Source organism: Saimiri boliviensis, chromosome 2 (genome assembly GCF_048565385.1).
Source record: "Saimiri boliviensis isolate mSaiBol1 chromosome 2, mSaiBol1.pri, whole genome shotgun sequence".
Taxonomy (NCBI): domain Eukaryota; kingdom Metazoa; phylum Chordata; class Mammalia; order Primates; family Cebidae; genus Saimiri; species Saimiri boliviensis.
In genome coordinates this window covers 200,782,788-200,789,797 of record NC_133450.1, presented here as the reverse complement: position 1 = coordinate 200,789,797, position 7,010 = coordinate 200,782,788, and the positions used below count along the sequence as shown (strand labels likewise).

At 42.5% G+C, this 7,010-nt stretch overlaps 1 pseudogene; it reads right to left on the bottom strand.

Moving 5' to 3' along the window:
- Positions 1–6,334: 6,334 nt before the first annotated feature.
- LOC101033662 (ATP synthase F(0) complex subunit C1, mitochondrial pseudogene) lies at positions 6,335–6,793 on the bottom strand (annotated as a pseudogene).
- Between the last annotated feature and the right edge of the window lie 217 nt (positions 6,794–7,010).

The window sequence follows — 7,010 nt, the reverse complement described above, 5'->3', positions numbered from 1 at the left end:
GAGAACAGTATGAGAAAAACCTACCCCCATGATTCAATTACTTCCCGCCAGGTCCCTCCCATGACTTGTGGGGATTATGGGAGCTACAATTCAAGATGAGATTTGAGTGGGGATACAGACAAACCATATCAGTATTTAAACAAAACTCAGAGTTCATACTGCCTGCATTGACTTTCATGGTATTTCAGTAAAGTGAGCAGTGGATTCATTCAGTTTGGGCTTTTGGGGGTCAATTATAACAACAGTGGTGGGACTATCAGAATAAGCTGAGTGCCAAATCTCACTAAGCTGCCTCTTACCCAGAGCTTTGAGAAGTCGCATCCTGCACAGATGAGGAAGAGGCAAATGTTTTTAGGAAACACGAACACATTTGTTATGACAAACAAGTAGACGGGAGGAGGGAGGGGATGAACAGAGCACTGTGGAGAAGTGTGTGAGTTGTGTTAAGAAGCATGTAGATTCTCAGTTCTGGACTTAGATGAAAGCAAAAGATACTCTCAGAGGGGTTTAAGCCAGGGAGACACATGGTCAACTCTGCATATAAGCAGTACCATGTTAAGGAACATACCAGAGCTGGAAGATTAGAATCAGAGGCTCAAGGGGAGACATGAGAACAATTCACAGCAGGATGATGAAGGATTATACGTTTCAGAGAAATAGTGAAGCAGCAGCATTCAGAGTCAGTAACCAATTCATGTGGGGAGTGAAAGCAGAAAAGTTAAGAATCTTGCTCAGTTCTAATGTGGGTGTCTGAACAAGGTGGTGCCATTAAAAAAAAAAAAAAATAGGACCTTGTTTAGGGAAATGGGTTAAAGATTATGAATTTAGTTCTAAATATAGTGAGCATAACTGGGCTGAGAAATTTCAGTGAACAGGATGGGACCCAGAAGGTCCATTGGGTCTTTGTTTTCATGGTGAAACTACCTTAGAATAAGTTGTTCTTAAAAGTATTTGTAGAAGCAACACATATAAGGCTCTCACCACAACAATTCGGGCATAATTGAAGCTTCCACCATCCTTCTACTGAAATATTTGTGAAGAATTGAATACCTACTGTGTGTCAGGCCTGTGCTGGGATGCAGAGGTGACCAGACAGGTTCTTTGTCCTCTAAAAGCTCATAGTATCTGAGCCTGAGAAAGTTAACAAGAGTTGATAATAATGGGGGTTGGGGTAGGGGATGCAAGTCGTAGAAAAGAAGAGCCCACCCATCTCCTGGGTAACAGGCAACCACCTTCTCCAGGGATACAAGGTCAACAGGCCACACAGGTTATACACTTCATCTGATAAAAGAAGTCACTCACAGGAGGAAGAGGAGAAAGTAACTAAAAATAACGTGGTTTCTGATTTGGGTACATTGCAACATTCTTTGGGTTGTTTTAAGGAACAAGTGACTGTTTTCTTTCAGGAAGAACTTGGAAATCAGCAAGCATAGATTATTTGAGTCACGAAATGTTTGAAGTCTAATCCAGGCTTCTAGAAATCCTTCAGACACTGCTCCTCCCTAAGCAGAAAACAGAACCTAATTATTCTTCTCCCCTCTCTTCTTCCCCTGTCCCCATTCTCTCTCTCATATATTCTCTCTCTCTAGAAAGCAGTTGCCAAGAAATAATTTTATTTCATCCCTTTACTCTCCAGTCAATGGCACTGAGTCACCAAAGTTGCAGGTTTAACATCGAAACCCTTTATCTTTTCTTTTTTTCCATACTGCACTGATAAGTCTACATATCTTTTTCAAAAGCCCTTATTATAAGGGATAAGACTCCCCAATTACACACTTTTCAATGTTTTAAAAGCTGTCCCGTCCATGAAGCTTCTTCCCAAGTGGACATGATCCCCCTTCCTTGAAGTTCCCATAGTACTTGACATGCATCTTTCTCTCTTTCTGCTTTTATATTGATGACCTACATGGACAGTAACCTTCACTGTTGCTTTCCTAGTGCCTGGCATAGTTACAGGAACATTCTTCCACAGATGTAGGAATTTGACCACTATATCCTCAGTTCCTATCACAGTGCCGAGTAACTAACAGGCTAATAGCAAACAAATACATAAACATAAACTCTACTTTTCCCCCATGATCGACAGGTAGGAAGGATTAGATGAGTCATTACTCCATGGTTCTCCTTATTTGCCCAGACCCTTGCACTCAGCTCAGTTTACTATTTTGCACATGGTTAGTACTGGGTATACATTCCAAAAATTATTTTAGTGAGAAATTCTCAGTTTCTTTGCAACTTTTACATAAATCTAAAATGATTCCAAAACACAAATTGAGTAAAATGATTAATTTGATCTTCCTTGGGAATTGATCTTCTGCCAGTGAACCATTATAACACTTGGCAAGTTCTTTTTTACAGTTCATTGAGAACTCCACCTTTCACTTAACAATTAAATACATTTATTGGAAAAACATTTGTATAGAACTTACTGTGTACCAAGGACCATTCTAGTCCTTTCTAAATATCATTCATTGACTCCTCATAATAATCCTATGGCAGTAGTAATCTATTTCTACAAATGAAAAAAGTGAGGCATAGAGAAGTTAGGGAATAGTCATCAGGAGACATAAAACAGCATCAAGTCTGTTCATCATAGGTTGTAATTCCTTTTCTGGGACTTTTTTCATAAGCTGAGGAATGGCTTCATTTCCATTTGGTCTGAACAAGGTAGTGTGTGGGGTTCTGTCACTGGAGAAATATTGAACAAAGGTGACATTGTATAGTTGAGATAGAGAGGCTCCTAGGTTTACTTTCCCTGGACATGTCAAGCAAGAAAGAATGATCTTTATCTCCATTCTTCTGTACCTGAAACCAGCTTCATGTTCATCTTCAGCTACAGAGCCCAAGTCAAAGTCTAGCCAAGCTGAGAGGTCAAGTCACCACTTTATTCTTTTCTTTTTGAGACGGAGTCTCACTCTGTCATCCAGGCTGGAGTGCAGTAGTGTGATCTAGGCTCATTGCAACCTCCAATTCCCAGGTTCAAGTGACTCTCCTGCCTCAGCTTCCCTAGTAGCTGGAATTACAAGTGCCCACCACCATGCTCAGCTAATTTTTGTATTTTTAGTACAGACGAGGTTTCACCATGTTGTTCAGGCTGGTCTTGAACTCCTGACCTCAGTGATCTGCCCACCTTGGCCTCCCCCAAAGTGTTGGTGAGTCACCACACCTAGCTATCACTACTTCATTCTTTCTGGTAAGATCGAGAGATGATACCACATATATTTAATGTTTTTCTAATTTTCTGGGTCAGCTTGTCCATTCTCAAATGTTTTCACTATCTCCTCTATGCTGGCCACTCTCCCCAAACTATGTCTCCAGGCTTTTCTTCTGAGATCCAGGCCTGCATATCCCTCTACCTTGTTACACTACCAAGTGAGGGACCACCATCCCCTGGCCACTTAAGCTATCCTTGTGGTCGGTCACCCATGCTGCCTTTGTATTATCCCCTGCTCCTTCACAGACTCTTTCCTGCCACGTCAACTCATTTGCAAGGTTCAGATGCTTCTCTTTCCAACCTGCAGCCTATGATCTTCTTTCTCTCCTTCCTGAAGTAAATTCTACACCTTGTTCCATCTGGTGGGTTTCTGTTTTTACATAGCTCATTCCAAATATCTCCTCCTCTTGGGAACCTAGGTTGCAGATAAGTTGCTTTTGCTGTTGCTTAGCATTGACTGTCAAGTTCACCAATTCCCAATGCCACAAGCTTACTTACAAGTCTGTTCTAAAATGAATCTGCTAGCTGGACATGGTAGTGTGTGCCTGTAGTCCCAGATACTCAGGAGGCTGAGGTGAGAGGATCACTTGAGCCCAGGAGGTCAAGGCTGCAATGAGTCAAAATTGTGTCACTGCACTCCCTCCTGGGCAACAAAGCAAGATCCCGTCTCTAAAAACAAAAATTAGGCCAGGCATAGTGGCTCACGCTGGTAATCCCAGCACTTTGGGAGGCCAAGGAGGGTGGATCACCTGAGGTCAGGAGTTTGAGATCAGCTGGCCAACATAGTGAAATCCCATCTCTACTAAAATTACAAAAAAATTAGCTGGGTGCAGTGGTGGGTGCCAGTAATCCTAGCTACTTGGGAGACTGAGGCAGGAGAATCGCTTGAATCCGGGAGGTGAAGGTTGCAGTGACCGAGATCATGCCACTGCACTCTAGCCTTAGCAACAGCGAGAGACTCTGTCTCAAAAATAAATAAATAAATAAATAAATAAATAAATAAATAAAATTGTAAAATAAAATGAATCTTAACTTCTCTCAAGAGCTATTTTAATTGACAACTAAACTGCACATTCTTAAATATATAATTAGATGAGTTTTCACAAACACTCGTGAAGTAAATATCTCAATCAAGAGTTAGAATACTGTCATCAGCCCAGAACATTTATGTTTACTCATGCCTCTTCCAGTCAATCCCCACCCCACCCCATAAGTAACCATCGTTCTAACATCTCTCACCAAAACCTTAATTTGTATGACCTCAATTTTATATAAATGGAATCATTCAATATTCTTTTCTTCATTTTGGTCTGGCTTCTTTCACTCAACATTTTTGTAGTTTGATCCACGCTGTTTTCTATCTCAGTAGTTTCTTCTTTTTCATTGCTGTGTAGTATTCCATGGTATGAATATACAGTAGTTCGTTTGTCCATGCTCCTGCTAATAGACATTTGGGTTGTTTCCAGTTTCATGCTACTATGAATAAAGCTGCTGAAAATACTCTTTCATATGTCTTTTATGAGCATATGTTTTCACTTGTCTTAGGTAAACATCCCTTGAAATTGTCTGACCTTGCTACTACCAAGTTACTGAACTCATTTTCTATCTCAAATATTTCCATTGTTTCTCCACAGCTTAGAGTGGCAGTCCTTTTTTTTTTTTTTTTTTTTTTTTTTGAGATGGAGTTTTATTCTTGTTGCCCAAGGTGGAGTGCAATGGTGCAATCTCAGCTCACTGCAACCTTCACCTCCCGGGTTCAATTCTCTAGGATTACAGGTATGTGCCACAATGACCAGCTAATTTTTTATATTTTTAGTAGAAGCGGGGTTTCACCATGTTAGCCAGGCTGATCTTGAGCTCCTGACCTCAGGTGATCTGCCCATCTCAGCCTCCAAAAATACTGGGATTACAAGTGTTAGCCACCAGCCCGGCCCAGTCCAGGTTTTTAAGGACCACTCTCCCAATAAAACTGTAAGGGAGCCCTAATGAACCCGAACACTCAGAGGAGCCAAGAGACTTGCCCAGGTTTGCTGCCCAAGGGACAAAACAGGACTTGAAAATAGTTTGAGCCCAAGCCTACCTCTTTCCTTTCTGGGAAGAATAATGGTGCCAAAAGGTCAGTGTTTGGGGAGCAGTGTCAGCCCAATTCTACCTTTGCCAGCTCCGTCACGTTTGCCCACTTTTTTGCTTTTCCTCCTACCAGTGTTTCAGGGCTGTTGGGCCAGCCTAACAGTCCAGGTTCTACAAAGGGCAAGAACTCCAAGCCCAGCATCTATTTATCTGCTTTGTCTTCTTCTTACTACCCATGCAAGTAGATACTGACGGGTTTGCTGTGGATATTCCTGCATTCTTTGATAATCCAGCCCTGGAGAAGAGGGATATTTGAGCCATTGAACTATAATTGACATGGTGCCAGAATCAATCCAAAAGAAACCTTTGTGTGTCTATTTTATACCAGATTCAGGGACACAAAGATGACCAAGGTCCAGTCATGAGCTTCAGGGCACTCACGGCTCAGTGAAGGCAGATATATGAGGAAATATCGCAAACAAGACAGGCCTTGGCATTAGCTGTTAATGGTGAAGGGAGACTCCTTTCTGGAGGAGTTAAGAGTGGAAGTTTTCTTGGAGGCGAAAGCATTGGTGATAATCCTTGAAAATTGATTTACTAAATTTCTCCACTTGGAGATAGAGTAGTGTGAGCAAAATCCTAGAGGTAGACAAGTTCAAAAAAGATGATGAAGGCAGCAACCAGGAGAGTATGGCTGGAGTTGAAGGCTCATTCAAGTCAATAGTAGGAGACAGAGAGGTGAGGCTGGCCACTGATTTGGACCAGGTCACTGAGAGTCCCAAACGCTGGCCTCCATAGAGCTTGAGTTTTCCTGATGGGAATCATTAAGCTGATCCATGCTTTAGAAAAATGCTAGAGAGTTGAGAAGATAGGGTATAGGGAGAAAAAAGGAATGAAGTGCCGCCAAAAGGAAGGTTCAGGTGAGAGATGACACAGGCTTAGATGGCAGACACAATGGTGAAAAGTCACAAAGGCACTTTTCCCAGCAGAGAGAAAGTGATGTGTTTTCTTTTTGCTTTTTGTTTTTAGAAAAATATTGTGTTTAATGGTAAAGCTTAGCACACCCCAGCACCAGGAATGGTACTCACATGGTGAAGAGGATGAGGAAGGTGACCATCAAACAGAAGAGCCCCATGGCTTTAGCTTTAGACAGGGCAAAGCCCAGAATGGTGTAGAAGAGCTGCTGTTTGAGAGATGGGTTGCTGGCATAGCCAATGATCAAGCTGCCAAACACTGTTATAATGCCAGCCCCTGAACCAGCCACACCAACTGTGACTGTCTCAGCACCAATAAACTTGGCTGCTGTGTCAATGTCCCGGGAGATAACACTGGTCTGAAACTCCAGTCGGGCCACCTGGAGTGGGGAGCTGCTGTAGGAAAGCTGTTTAGATGAATTCTCTGGGGTATTCAAGAAGGAGGCAGACACAGGCCTGATTAGACCCCTGGCACAACAGCAGATCAGAGTCAGAGAAATGAGTAATGTCCCAGTGGTCTGCATTTTTTCAGTCTCCCCTCTAGGTCTCAGCCAAAAGTGACATTTTTAAGGACAGTGTTAGCAAAGCAGGAGAGAAAAGGACTCCAAGGCTGGGCACTATTGAGGGCAGCCCCAAGGACAGAAGTCCTCACCATATAAAATGGTAGCACGGGACCAGCTTGAGATTAGTGGTGATGGAGATGTGGTCAGGGCCTGCTCCAGGGAAACCTGTACAAGCATGGGAGGTAAGCA